General features: G+C 40.2%; 1 protein-coding gene across 3 annotated transcripts in view; it reads left to right on the top strand.

The window, feature by feature from the left end:
• Positions 1 to 8,990: 8,990 nt before the first annotated feature.
• Atg4c (autophagy related 4C cysteine peptidase) overlaps positions 8,991 to 15,749 on the top strand; it is a 64,354-nt gene continuing 57,595 nt past the window's right edge. The window contains exon 1 of one of the 3 annotated variants that reach the window (XM_034503572.2): positions 8,991 to 9,354. The gene's annotated coding sequence lies outside the window, so the exon portion shown is untranslated. The remainder of the gene's footprint in view (positions 9,355 to 15,749) is intronic. The other 2 variants (XM_076934625.1, XM_076934626.1) reach the window with 2 other exon arrangements.

Raw genomic sequence — 15,749 nt, 5'->3', positions numbered from 1 at the left:
AGGGTTAATTTTAGAGGCTGGAGAGATGGCTAAGTGCTTTACAACTGTCTGTAGGCACTCAACATTCAACTGGTGCATGCAAACAAAACACTCATATACATAAAAATAGATAAATCTTTTTTTTTTTTTTTTTTTTGAACTCACTCTGTAGACCAGGCTGGCCTTGAACTCAGAGTTACGCCTGCCTCTGTCTCCTGAGTGCTGGGATTAAAGGCGTGCAGCACCACCATCTGACAGGAATAAATCTTTTTTAAAAAAAGTTAAAGCCAGGTGGTGGTGGTGCATGCCTTTAATCCCAGCACTTGGGAGGCAGAGGCAGGCGGATTTCTGAGTTCAAGGCCAGCCTGGTCTACAGAGTGAGTTCCAGGACAGCCAGGACTACACAGAGAAACCCTGTCTCGAAAAACCAAAATATAAATAAATAAATAAATAAATGTTAATTTTTTCCCCCTGAGACAGTGTTTCTCTCTATAAAAGCTCTGGGTATCCTGGAACTTGCTTTATAGACCAGGCTGGCCTGGAACTCAAAGAGATCCACCTCCCTCTGGCTCCTGAGTGCTGGAATTAAAGGTTTGTGCCACCACCCCTGCTAAAAAGTTAATTTTTAAACTTGGGACTTAAGGGAAAAGGGGTGTGTGTGGGGGTCATTTAAAAATTCAATGGAAAAATATATTTTTAGTCCATTAAAATTAAAAAGACTCAAATAAAATTAAAATTTAATATGAAAAATGTTTACATAACCTTTAAAAAACATTTTAGAAAGATCAGACAATTTTCAATGTTTATTTTACTTTTACTTTGGTTTTGTGATGGGAATGTAGAGTGTCACATACACAAGGCAAATGTTTTCCTGCCCAGTTAGACTGCCAGCCTGTTACTGTGGCTAATAGTCAAAGCCTGTCTTATTGCCCATGTAAAGAACTGGTGCCTTACTTCATAACTTATTACACACTAATCTATATAGATTTGTATATGTACTATTTAGTATCATACATATCTCAGCCACACCGTAGATATGTATTCTGTATAGCAAACTTCCTCAATTTGTTGTAGTTTGGAAAAATATTTATTATTTTATAACTTTTAATTGGAATCTGGGCATGGCCTCTGCTTCATGGTCTTTAATAAAGTCTATGCCCAAGTGTAGACCAAGGCCTATGCGCTCATCTGAAGGTGCGGCCATGGGAAGACTGTGTTTAGTTCCTTGGGGTGGCTGGACTGAGAGTTTTAGTTCCTCCTTGGCTACTGCTACATGGTTTCTCGTTTCTCCTACGTTAGCAACTTGCTTCATGGGAGCATGTGACCCAAACTCAGAGAGTTGGTCAAACAAGCTGGAAGTCACAGGTTTATGCAACCTAGTCATGGGAATGGCAACCAGCACTTTTTTTTTTTTTTATGTTTTAGTAGTTGGACACCATCCACGAGGCTTAAGTCACATTCAAGGGGAGGTGATTGCACAATGGAGCAAACTCAAGGCATCCAGTGTCACCAGGGCCCGTTCTGAAGACTGCTCACCACAGTCAGCATATCCATCTGTGTAAACACGCCAGTTCATGAATACCGAATCACAGATGGGAACACAAACAGAATCAAGAAAGTTGCCACTTGGCTCTACTAAGAAATGGTCTTGACTTTCATTCACCTGTTTTTGCTTATCCCAACAACTTAAAGCCTATTTTCATTTATTATTATAAGCTATTTATAAACATTTTTTTTTTTAAAAATTCATGGTACTTTTTAATACTTTACACTAATTTCCAAGGAAGGTCAGGTACTTTCTGTAGAATCTTTAAAGTTTGAAATATATGATCATACATACTGTCTATAGATAGGAATAGTTTGACTTCTTGCCTTCTCATTTATAGCTCTTTTATTTCTTTCTCTTGCTGTCTTAGTCAGGTGAAGAATTGAAGCCCTGAAGATTGGAGAGAGTGGACACCCTTGTCTCACTCCTGAATTTAGAGGAAGCACTTTTGGAAAGACATTTTCTGGTTGGTATTTTGTTGGCAATATATTTGTTGTATAGAAACTATTATGTTAAAGTTTGGTCCTTTCTTTCTTTGACTGTATACATGTATGTATACATACATGTTCACATGTGTGTGGATGCATGTGTATGAGTATACATGCCCATGTATGTGGAGGCTAAAAATTGATATCTAGTGTCTTCTCAATAGCTCTGCATTTTATTTATTTTGGCAGGGACCTTCACTGAACCCAGAGCTTTCCAGTATGACTAGTCTAGCTAGCCAGCATGCCCTGGGGATCCTCATGAATGTCAGGATTCTATGTGACAGCCACACCTGGCTGGCTTTTCCCCTTTCAGATCTAAACTCCAGCCTCCATACTAGCATTTGATCCACTAAGCCATCTGTCTCCTCAGTTCTAATTTTAGTTTCTTGAGGGCTTTTATCATGAAAGAGTTTCTGAAATTTGTCAAAGATATTTTCTGCATTGATGGAGACGGACATGTGACTTGTCCTTGGTTCTGCTTGTGTGCTATATCACAGTTACCAGTCTGCATGTTCTAAGCAGTCCTCGTATCCCTGGAATAAAAGCAACTTAACTATGGTGCACAATTCTTCACTGTATTATTGAATTTGCTTTGTGTTTTGTTGAAGATTTACATTCATTAAGAAAATTAATCTCTATTTTTTTCTGTCTGTGGTTTTGGCATCAAGAAAAATTTGGCTTCATAGAAATAGTTTGGAAGCATTTCTTTCCTTTCTATTTTATAGAATAGTTTGATGGGCATTGGAGATAGATCTTTAAAGGTACAGTAGAACACAACAATAAACTTGTCTGATCTTGGGCTGTCAACACAGATCAGCAAGTAGAGAGGCTTGCTGCCAAGCCTGAAAACTTGAGCCTGTCTTAGAACCACTTGGCTGCAAGTCCAACTGTGACTTTTTCACGAACAGTGTGGCATGAACATGACCATATATATAAGCACATGTGCACACACACACACACGTGCACACACACACACACTCAACAATATTTAAAACACAAGCAACAATATTTAAAAATCCATCTAATCCTACAGTTTTGTTTGTGGGTTTTTTTTTTTTTTTTTTTTTTTTTTTTTGCTTCACTGTTATTAAAGACCTAAGCCCCCTTTCTTTACTTTTATGGATTTATGTCTTTCTTTCTTTCTTTCTTTCTTTCTTTCTTTCTTTCTTTCTTTTTTTTTTTTCAGTTTTAATTAAGGTCACTCATCGTCTAAAATAACTAAATCCTCTTTTCATAAATCTTTTGCTCTTTTTGTTCCTACTTTATTTATTTCAACCCTGATCCTTTTTAAAATTACTTTTTCCTGTAGGGGATGATATTTAGAAAACAGTGCCTGGTCCGGCTTGTTCCTGGGCAGCCACCACTTTCCCGTTGCTCCTCGGATCTGACAGGGGCTCTGTCCAGCTAGCTAGATGCTCAGGCCCTGGCACTCATGAGATGCAGTATGGCTCTGCAAATCCCCCACGCTGCATCCATAAAGTTTGGCTGAACCCCAGACAATATCTGCCATCCTCGCAGTACCCAGTAGAAATGAGACTCTTAAAGCTTAATGATTATCTAAAGGATTTATATATTTAGAAATTCTCAATCAACAAGATGTCCACACAATGAGAGTTGTTACCCAGTATCTAACCTTTTGATAGAAGTTGCTACCCAGGACAGCTTTCGACCCATCGTTCTCCATGGCTGATATCCTCCTTTCTCTCCTCCTTTTCCTCTACTTCTCCCCTCCCCTTTCTCTATTTCTCCCCTCTCCTTCCTCTCTTTCTCTCCCAGATCCACCTCCTCTTCTACTGCCTAATTACTGAGCTCCACTGCGAATACAATGTAGCAGAATAAGTATCCTGCTACATTCCCCTAATTTTGTGTCTGGCTTATTCTCATGATTTTAGTGTCTTTAGGTGCAACATGAGGTTATTTATTTGAGACCTCCTTGATATTGTTGTTTGTTTTGGGACAGTGTCTCCTTATGGAGCTAAGGCAGCCTGTACACTCATGGTTCTTCTGCTTCAACCTTCCAAGTGCTGGCACTACAGGTGGTACCCCCATGCCTAGTTCATGATTGCAAATATAGGCATAATCACCAAACTTCTTAGAACTGCCTTATTCATATCCCAAAGGTTTTACCAAATTATCTTCTCCTTCTTTTGACTCTAAGAATTTCTCATTGCCCTCATTGATTTATCCAATGACCCACCAAGCATTCGAAAGTGTTTTGTTCAATCTCCATGTGTTTGCATGGTTTCTAGTTTTATGCAGATATGATCTGATAAGATACAAGAAATTAATTGATTTTTGAATATTTGCTAAGGCTTAAAATGTGATTTATTTTGTACCTGCTGAGAAAAATGTGCATTTTGCAGATGTTAGAGTATTTTTTGTGTTTGTGTGCATGTATGTATTCATATGAGTGTGTATGCATGGGTATGCATGCATCTGGAGGCCAGAGGTTAACATTGTTTTTCCCCCCTCAATTGCTTAACACTTTTTTTTTTTTGAAGTTGAAGGCTTTCACTGAGCTAGTTAATTCAGTGGGGTTTATTGACCAATGAGCTCCTGGAAGCTACCTATCTGCCATTAGCTGGTCCAGCACAGGAGTAGACATGCACTTCCATTTTGTCTTTTATGTGGATGCTGGGGGTCTGAATTCAGGTTCTCACGGTTGCATGGCAGGTACTTTACCAAATGAGCAATCTTAGCTCCAGGAAATTGCTCATGGTTATCAAATGTGGCATTCTGATTAATAAAATACTCTGGTTAGAATCATTATTTTATTATATAACTTGGATTACTAATGAAAGGAAAAGCATGCGAATTAGAAATAATCTATATTATCCAGGTGTGGTGGCACACACCTTTAATCCAAGCATTTAAAAGGCAGAGGCAAGTAGATTTCTGTGAATATCAGGTCAGCCAGGGCTACACAATAAGACCCTGTCTCAAACAAATAAACAAGCAAATCAAAGCAACAACATTTCTCAAAACAAAACCACAAAACTAATGTTACATTAAAGTTGAATCTGGTAACATAGACCTGTAATCTAATACTTGGGGTGGCTGAGGCAGGCAGAATGCAAGCAGAAGGCCTGCCTGGGCTACAGAGTAAGTTCAAGGCCTGAGAAACCCAATAAGACATAATAAATAAATAAATAAATAAATAAATAAATAAATAAATAAATAGTAGGTGTCTAGGTGTATAGCTCAAATAAAATGAATTCCAAGTACATTGAAAGCACTTGGGATTTAGAGGCAGGAGAATAAGGAGTTCAAGGCCATTCTCTGCCACTCTGTGAATTGGAGACTGTGGTGGTTTGAATATGCTTGGCCCATGGGAAGCTTTGAATCTCAGCCCAATGCAGAAGAGACCTGTAGCATGTAATTTTTAAAAACCATGCTAACTCCAACTAGGGGCTGACCACGTTGGTTTTGCCTATTCCCCATGGCTAGCCCTAAGCAGCTGTCTGGCCCTGATTCCTGCAACCAGCTTGCTAAGCTGACCAAAACCAGTTTTTTCTGAAAACACCTAGAGCTAGCCAATTGTGTTCCTCAGGCCAACACCATTGGATGGTCTGAGGAAGCCAACACTTTGGTCTCACTCAGCTCCCTCTATCCCTATGAAAGGAAAACACTAGAGATTTATATTATATCAGCCAGATTTATATCAGTAAATCTCCAACCCCAATATGCCCATGCAACGTACACACAACTTAATATGAATACAAGCTGAACACCTAGATTGGGCAACTATGCCCTACACTACTCTATTGTCCAGCTATGAAACCCCTAGCTACTTGTCCAGCTATGAAACCCCTAGCTACTTGTCCAGCTATGAAATCCCTACCTACTTGTCCAGCTATGAGACCCCTAGCTACTTGTCCAGCTATGAAATTCCTAGCTCCTCCAGCCTATGCTTCTGCTCCATCTTCAACCTTTTCTACCTCCATTTTCCCCCTCCATCCTCTGTCTTGTCCTCTCTTCTTCCTCCTTCTCTTAAACTTTCATCTTTGCCTTTTCCTTCTACTGTCCAATTACAGGCTCTAGCCTTTATTCGACCAATTAAGATTGCACTTGGAATTGCCTGAGTACGTGATCTACTCCTCTTCGGGGCACCTCTCCCTCGAGAGCAGAAAATACAAACAGCAATTCACAACAGAGACCCTCCTTCTGGCTGCTCGCAGAAGAAGAGTCTCCTTCTGTCTGCCTTTGGATCAAGACGTAGAACTCTCAGCTCCTTTTTCAGCAGCACCATGTCTGCAGGTATGCTGTCATGCTTCTGGCCACGATGATAATGGACTGAACCTCTGAGACTGTAAGCCAGCCCTAAATAAATCTTTTATAAGAGTTGTCATGGTCGTGGTGTCTTTTTACAGCAATGAAACACTAAGACAGATTATCCTGTGCTACAAAAAACCCTGACTCTAAACAAAACAATAATAAAACCCACACATTGACAAAAGTTAACAGTATTAATGAGAAGGATGCTGTAGAGCCTCTGGCATCATTGTGCACACTAAGAGACTCTGAGAACTTTTTGGTTTGTACAAAATATAGTGTTTGGAGTCTGAGGGACAGACGGGTTCAAAAGGTAGTTCTTACCTTTTAGAAGGTAGATCAGCTAATAAAAGGTTACAATTTAACAAATGTTTAAGTGATTGTGCAGTCAAGGTTATATGTATTATTTTTCTTTTTCTTTTTACTTTGTAAAAGCTGAAGCTCTCTTCTCTGTCCTCTTGACATTTCTCCTAATTATCAAATCTACCCCTGCTCCAGGAACAGCTAATAAGTGCTTTGTCCCTCATCTGTTGAAATGAGCAGTCTGTCCAGTTTTGACTCCTGTGTATATGGCAACTGGCTGATGTAGACAAAGATACATTTATAGGAGAGACTACTGCTGGGTGCTGCAGCTCTAAGAATCTCTAAAAAGCAGTCTGTTACATAAATTACATACTTTTAAACCTCTCCTCTGTGTTCATTTACACAATTGAATATTAAAACTGCTTTAGAGCTATGTCTACCAGAAATGCAGCATGTTTCAAAAGCTTTCTTAATATCACTGTAACTTCATCGTGTTTATTTACCACAAACACCAGTGAATCCCACTCCTCCTAACTATAGTTCATCAGCATTCCCAGTCACTACTGGAAATGTTCTCTCCTACTGCAATTCCGCTTTGGTGCATGAGTATGAAAAGCAGCAGACTCTTTTCCATGATCATAGATTTTAAATATTTACTTGCTTGCACTGCATAATTTAGCACTGGGGCTGGAAAGCAGTTTATATGGTAGTGGATTCCTTGCCAGTGTCAGAGAATAGAAAGTCCCTCTGTGACTCCTGTGTGAAATTGTAAAAATGTAAGACATTCTCATTTCCTTTTCTAACCAATTAAAGTTTGTTTTACCATAAATCTACAGAAAGCCTCTGCTTGTGGTATACATATAATATACCATAATTTTCTGTAGTTAGTATATAAATCCAAGCCCTGGCTCTCATGGTTTGTTAATATAGTATGCCAAAAATTAAAATATAGTCATTCTGGTAGTACATGTGTGATGGTAAATCTTGGTGGTCAATTTGACTACATCTAGAATTAATTCAGACTAACGCTGCTGGGCATTGTAGTGAGTTTTCTTAATCAGATAATTTGAAGTAGAAAGACCCACCCTAAATTTAGACCACGATTTTTTTGGTAGCAGCCCAAATAAAAAGGAAGGAAGCTGTTCTATGTCCATTTGCCCCCATTCCCCGCCCCCTTTGCTGGCAAGTTCATTTATCCTGTTGCTGCCAGTACTAAATACAACTTCTTTGGAATTGAAATGAAGACAGCGCTCTAGGAATCTTCCAGGATCCCAATGCTAGATTAGGATTTCTGAGCCCTCTAGCCTCATGGATCAAGCAACTACCAGTCTCAGCCTTTCCAATGTGAGACAGCCATTGTTGAACTACCTGGACACATCCTGTAAGCAAGTTAATAAACCCCCTTCTAATATATCTTCATTCTATCAGTTCTGTTCTTTTAGAAAACTCCCGTACAAGTCATAGAAATTATGAAAAGGCTCAGGACAGCTTGTGAGATCTGTGTTATCTCCTCTAAGTCCTCAGAAAGTGTTCTGTATTTCAAAATATGAAACAAACTATTTAAGCAGACAAAGGAGCAGATACTTTGTTATCTATGCTAATAAACGCCCCTCTTGTCTTGTTATACCCCTGCACTGATTACTTGGCTGTCCCACGTGACTGATGAATAAATTGCTCTAGTAATTCTAGGCAACCGTTTTCAGGAGAATAACATGAATTTTCCCAGTGTCACAGCACAGGTCTCTTATTCTAACACAAGGGGGTTGAGAAAAGATAATGAGTTCTGGGCCAGTCTGGCCGTATTGCAAGTCCCCATCTTCAAACAAAACACCACTCAATTCTAATCGTGAAACACAGTTAAAATTCAAAGAACATATTTTGTATTTCTGAAGGCTTTCATTCTCTCGCTGTTTAACTGTCGGGTAGCAGAGATTGTTGATTTTTTTTTTTCCTTGTAGTTTCTGCTCTTATTTCTTATGCATTGCTCCAACAGTCTGTTACTGAAAACAATATTAGTAAAATTACATTTAGTCACCATTTAGTATTTCTCTTCTCATTTCTTAAAAGGCAGGTCACTACAATTCTTGACAAGAATTCTTGACTGAATGCACATGACCCTAGATGCTCCACCAGGATGTAACCAATACCCCAAACCACAGCTTGCCTTGGAGTAGATAGACTGTTAGTATTTTAATCCAAGTGGGCTTGGTTGTAGGACCCAGAGCTCTGTGCATGCTGGATCTTGTAGTCCCGAGACCGCAGACGTTCACGGTGCCTGGCGGTTGTTAGTTGATGTCCAGTAGTTATAGCTACGAGAGACAGCTGTAATCCTAACACGTGCCTGCCGCTCACAAATACACGGCTCTAGGCTCTGAGCTTGCAGCCCCGGAACTTAGGGTCTCGGACAGGGCTGCCTGCAGGACCGCGGCCTGCAGAGGCTTCGGTGTCCTGTGCTACGGTGGCCGCGCAGGGCCGCTTGCCTTACGTCCCGCGGTGCGTACGCGTTGTTCGGAGCGGCTGCTGGAGCCGGAGCGTGCCCTGGTGTGGGGACTCCGCGGCTGTACAGTTATCCAGTCCTGTGTCGCGGAGAGGTGGGCTTGAGGCTGGCGGAGTGAAGAAGGTTGGAGCTTGGTGTTTGTAGTCTCCGAATGGCCGGTTTGGGGGCCGTGGCCAACCACCGTCTGGGTTCCTGGAGGGTTTTGGAGCGTCTCTCGATTCTGCTTCCTCCTGCGGGTTATCTTTTGACGACTCCACGCCTTATGAACAGTAAGCCTTCCAGTGACCAGCTCTTCTATTCTTCTTGACCAGGAGAGGTTTTCTTCCTAGCTGCTTTAACCCATTGACTCTTCCTGTGCTACTGGTCTTCACTGCCTATTTTCTCTTCATTTAAAACAAAAAAGTGTGTGTGTGTGTGTGTGTGTGTGTGTGTGTGCAAAATGTTAAATCTCAATCTGTCCATCTGTAGCCCCATTGCCCCTTTGGGTTGTTTGTAACCGCAATCTGTAGCACTATATACCCTGATGTACTAACACTGCTGACTTCATAGTCTGGGTTTTGCTCATTCTCACATGCCCACCCACATCTGAGGGTTTTTCAAGTTGGAAACTCAGAATACAATCTTCCGTGCGATGTCCCGACGTCACTGGGGTCAGCTCAGCATGACTCTGCTTGAGTTTATGTTTCTCAGGGTATTTGTCAATATATATATATTTTAGTGATTTCTCTTTCGAATGGGGTTCATTGCGACCGTGGAGCTAAGAATATATTGTTTTATGGCCTTTTAATATTTGAATTACTTAGGTGAAGATTTCTTTCTGTTTATTTACCTTTTCTGACCTTACATTCCCTTGGGAGTTTGGAATTGATTTTGTGTCAGCTGATAGCAGATAGACACAAAGGAGTGATTTTTCCTGCCTGCTGTTTGTGGTTTTTAATTAGATTATGAGTCTTTGGAAGTGCCCAGAGGGATTGGAAAGGCTTTGAAATGTATTTTCTGAGTTTCAAATTAGAAAGCTTTTATTTTTCCAAACAGGGAAGCGTCCTAATTAGTCTAGTGTCAGAAGCCAATTGACTGGTTTATTTGGCATAAGAATTTGAGAACTGAAGTTAAAAACTGGGCAATGTGAGGGATTGTATACATTAGTAAAATAAGTTTAGAGGCCACTCGGTTGATGCTTCTTCTATAAAGTGATATTCATATATATTTTAAAAATATATGTTGTTATGTGTTTTTCTACACATATGTCTGTTTATCATGTGTGTGTCTGGTGCCTCCTGAAATCAGAAGAGGGTATCTGATCTCTAGGAACTGGACTTGCAGATGGTTTTGAGCTTCCGTGTGGGTGATGGGAATCGAACCAAGGTCATCTACAAGAATAGCCAGTGCTGGTAACTGCTGAGCCAACTCTTTAGCCCTGATGCACATATATCGAAAGATGTTTTGTTGAACTCTTTTTTTTTTTTTTTGAAGCTTTGTTCTTAGTAGTCTGATAGGTTTGTCAACATTTTTGTATTACTATTTGCTAATGTTATGCACAGAGATATGTGTCTTATTTTCTGGGAACCCTGTAAATTTAAGTGACTTTCGCAGCTCCCCTTCTAATGATTGTGTTACAGTGTTTCTAATATTGCTTCCTTTTGCTTTGTTTTGTTTTAAAACCCTCTAACCATGCAACCTGGGCTGACTTCAACTCTGTCTTCCCATCTCAGTGTCTGGAGTGCTGGGTTTACAGGCTATGTTTAGTGTCAATCTTCTTTAAGAGAGAGATAAAATCTATATCAAGAAAATTAAAACATAGGCTTCTGAGTTGGAATTATTTCTAATGCATCTGAAATGCTTTCAATTATGTTTATGCTTATAAATGTATAATATTTTAGTATTGGTGGATGCCTGTAATTCCAGCTCTCAGGAGGCTGATGCAGGAAGAATTCCATGAGTTGAGGCCAGGCTGGGGTACATAGTTTGTTCTAGGTCAGCTTGGGCCATAGAGTGAAACTGTCTCCAAACAAATAAACTCTAAACCACCAAACAAACAAACTGACCTCCACAAACAAACAAAAACCAACATATTCATTTTCAGAATTCTTTCATTCATGAAATTCTTTATTGGAAAAAGGTTAAGAAACTGCATGACTACATAATTTTAAAATATATTTTCCTGAGGGTTTTGGGTTTCAAGTTGACTTTTTCCTGAGATTTTAGTCTCTTACTAGGCAGTTATTAGAGTCTTACTATTTAATGAAATGATGACATTTACTGCTTAGACCACCTTGCCTCCATGACTCATCTTTGTACTATATAATTTCAAAGTATTATCTCCACATTATATGAACTCAGTAAGCTATTATTATCAATGTTTTGCAAATGGAGAAACTAAAGCTCAAAGAATTTGAGTCCAGCTCCCTCCCTCCCTCCCTCTCTCCCTCCCTTCCTTCCTTCCTTTCTTTCTTTCCTTTTTTTCAAAATACATACGAGTACACTGTAGCTGTCTTCAGACACACCAGAAGAGAGCATCAGATTTCATTACAAATGGTTGTGAGCCACCATGTGGTTGCTGGGAATTGAATTCAGGACCTTTGGAAGAGCAGTGCTCTTAGCCACTGAGCCATCTCTCCAGCCCCAAGTCCAGTTCTTTTTGATGCTTCTCTCTCTCTCTCTCTCTCTCTCTCTCTCTCTCTCTCTCTCTCTCTCTCTCTCTCTCTCTCTCTCTTTTTCTTGTTTTTCGAGACAGGGTTTCTCTGTGTAGCCCTGGCTGTCCTGGAACTCCCTCTGTAGACCAAGCTGGCCTTGAACTCAGAAAGCTGCCTGCCTGTGCCTCCCAAGTGCTGGGATTAAAGGTGTGCGCCACCACCGCCTGGCTTCTTTTTGATGCTTCTCAATGCAACAAAGCTGCAAAGATTTGTTCTTTATCTTGGGATGCATAAAGAGCATTAGTTCAACAAATACATGTAAGTGGCAATTTTATATCTATCCGTTTCTAATTATCTTTCTGTTTATATACCCATCTATCTGTCTTATATCTGTTCATCCATATTTAACATCTATGTATCCTTCCATCTGTGTATTTATCATCTTTCATCTTAAGTAATGGGCAGAGATTGCTTTAAGTAAAAGTTATGAGGAAAGTACTTGCAGGTGGAAGCATGAAGTGAACAGATCCCTAAAGCTGAATTGTAGGGGCTAAAGATTAGAAAGATACCAGTGGGCTGCTTTGTCATGCACGTAGCAGGCACACAATGTCTGCATTCAAAGAAAACACTTTTCAGTGAAGCAGTGGCAAGAGCTCAGATGTGAAGCGCTGGGCTGCATAGTTCCTAAGTGATTACACTGAGAGGGGACGGAATCTGAGAGCCGATGGTGGAAGGACCGGTACCATGTATTTACTGTAGAATTGTGGGGATGGTCTAGCAGCCTAGAGACCAGGGTGGCTGGTTGTCAGGTTTGAAGAAGTAGACCAGGTAGGTGACTTGTAGATTCACCTGTTTTTAGTCAAATCATAGGATTTACATAATTTTCAAAATTGACTATTTTATGAGTTAGCATCAATTAAGTAAGCTATGATTGCCAACTATATGATAACTTTTGGTTCCGGAGTTAAGTTGCAAAATGCTGCTACCAGAATTTATGTCATTAGGTATTCCTTCTGTTGGAATGTGAGCCTTATACCCTCTTTATTTTTGTTTTTAGGACTATTTATGAATCCATTTGTGACTTTTATTTATTAGCTAGGCATTCTTCTAGGTCACATTGTAGTGAGCATCCTAGTTAGGGTTTCTATTGCTGTGACAAAACACCATAACCAGAAGCAAGTTGGAGAGAAAAGGGTTTATTTAACTTACAGGTCTACATTGTTACAGGTCTACATCATTAACAGAACTTGGAAGCAGGATCTGCTGCAGAGGCCACGGAGGAGTGTTGCTTTCTGCGATGCTCATGATGCCTTATTCAGTTTGCTTCCTTGTAGAACTAAAGGACCACTAACCTAGGGATGGCACCACCCACAGTGGCCTGGGGCCTCCCCCCATCAGTCACTAATTACGAAAATGCCTTATAGCTGGATCTTATAAAGGCATCTTCTCACCTGAAGTTCTCTCCTCTCAGATAACTCCAGCTTGGGTCAAGTTGGCATAAAACTAGCCAGCACATTGAGTAAAATAGTCTACCATAATCAAAATGTCTGTGTAATAGAGAAGGCAGGCATCCACCAACCAGATAGTCAAATTTGAAGTTACATCTGTGTCAAATGCTCTTACAAAAGGACTTGATGCTCTTTATTCTGAGGTAATTTGGAGGGGAAGACTGAAGATGGGAGAGACAGGTAAGGAGAGAATCAGAATAGCATACATGTGAGATGAGACTATCTGGAGAAGGGAGGTCAAGGCAGAAGCCAATGGATGTGAGAGGTGAGGGAGACGGTGCCATTGATTACCCCTAGGCAGTTAGTTCTAAAATGAAGGCCTTGTGACTATGGACAGAGGTGAATTCCTTGAGATAGAGATCAGTGAAAGGTCAGATTTCTAGGCATAAACCTTTGCTATTAGTATGTTTATTATGGCAGTGATATTACAGGTTAATTTTTTTAGTTAAATTTTTTTCTTGTATGTCATTGCTTGTGGTGTGTGTGTGTGTGTGTGTGTGTGTGTGTGTGTGTGTCTGTGTTTCTGTGGATGTAAGACAGTGTCTCACTATGTAGCCAGACCTGGAACTTATTGTGTAAACCAGAATGGCCTCAAGCCCATAGAAATTGGCCTGCCTCTGCCTCCTGAGTTTAGTATATTTGAATAATGGACTGTCACTCAGATTCTTTTGGTATCTTTTATCTTTGAATGCAAAAGAGGAGGGTTATAGGTGAAAGCATCTGTAAATACCTTGGTGTCTGTTTTGAATTTGCATGTGATGTATTAAAACCATTTACAGCAGTGTGAGTTTGAATGTAACCCCCCTCCCCCAACCCCCAAGCTCATAGGGAGTGGCTTCATTTGAAAGGATTAGGACTCTTGGCCTTGTTAAAGTAGGTGTGGCCTTGTTAGAGGAAGTGTGTCCCTGGGGATAAGGCTTTGAGGTTTCAAATGTTCAAGCCTGGCCTGGTGTTTCTCTCTCTGCCTATGGATCCAGATGTAGAACTCCCAGCTACTTCTCCAGCACTGTGTCTGCCTGTGTGTCGCTGTGCTTCCCACCATGACAGTAATGGACCAAACCTCTGAAAACATAAGCCATCCCCAGTGAAATGTTTTTGTTTATAAAAGTTGCCATGGTGTCTCTTTACAGCAGTAAAATTCTAACTAAGACACTGAGTGGTACCTTTTTAAATAACTTTTTTTTTTTTTTTTTTTTGGCTTGACATTTGGCAGTAAATAGGGCATCTTGCTAAATTCTAACTTCACTTACTTAGTTCATATATGAATACTCATGTACATAGAGTGATACAGACATGGCTTTTTCCTTCAGAACCTCTCAGTTGTGTGCTTTTTGATGGGTACTGAGTCTGTCCAGTTAGTTTAGATTTCATATTTCACAGTGGTGGTAATAGCATAGAGTATATGACAGAGTGCTTGGGCTTTGAAGTCAGTATAGTTGAATTCAGGGTCTCTTGTTATGCACTAAAGTATAGCCATGCAGAGTTGTACAGAACAGCTTAGACACTGAGAATAGTAGAGCTGGCCTTATCCTTGTCACAAGGGTCAGGAGAGATACTGTGTGCCTGGGACCCCCAGCGTCCCTGGTGCAGTTTTTGGTGATTGTTATTAGGATGCATATTCTGAGATAATGTGACTTTGGTGACCGTGCTTTAGTTGTATTGCTTGGTAGTTGTGTTTGGCTTTGGAGAAAACATTTATCTAATTTTTAAGTTTTTTTTTTATTCATTGAGGTCCTGAGATGACTTAGCGCAGGGTTCTCAGGGTGTGTCCAATTGTTTTGTGATTAGTATGTGTCATTCCCGTGAGCCCTCAGGAGTAGAGGAGCAAGTAGTTAAGCTGATCTCAGGTCAATCTAATTTCCACCTTTGCTGGAAGTGCAGGCTTGGAAGCGCAGGCTTAGGTGCAGGCTTAGGTCGCTAGCTGTTACCACTCCCCCGCTGGAGCTTTGTTATGGTGGATGTGCTTTCAGTATTTACTTGTGCTTACATGCTTCTTTCTTACTCCGCTATTAGGAAGTAAGATGACACCATTATGACACATCCCTCCTAAGCACTTCCTCATGCAGGTTTAATAATTACGTCATTTTCTTACAACCAAGTCACCATTAGTATACCATAGCACCATGACCTTAATGTTATCTACTGTATTATCAGTATTCAAAACCCCGATTTTCCCCAAACAAGACAACAATATTACCATAGAATGAAAAAATAATAAATCTTAGTTATACTATACTTGATAGAATAATTGAGTCGTCACATTTCTGTTTTCTTCTCTTTATCCTTTCCTTTTGCAGTGCTGGAACTCAGAGCTAGGGCATCTGGCCTGTGCGTGTGGGTTGTTGCTCTTCCACCAAGCTTCTCCCCACCCTCTCTCTTTTACAGAGAACATCTCCCCCTCTCCTGCTCTTTCCCTTCTGTCCTCATCTTTAAAGGCAATTGATTTTTTTTTTTTTTTTTTTTTTTTTTTTTTTTTTAGTACAAACCAATTATTTTTGCAGAGTACCTCACAGAATTGATAAG

The sequence above is a fragment of the Arvicanthis niloticus genome, chromosome 5 (assembly GCF_011762505.2).
Source record: "Arvicanthis niloticus isolate mArvNil1 chromosome 5, mArvNil1.pat.X, whole genome shotgun sequence".
In the NCBI taxonomy this organism is placed as follows: Eukaryota; Metazoa; Chordata; class Mammalia; order Rodentia; family Muridae; genus Arvicanthis; species Arvicanthis niloticus.
Note: the sequence above shows the minus strand (reverse complement) of the source record. Positions and strands in the feature narration are given on the sequence as shown.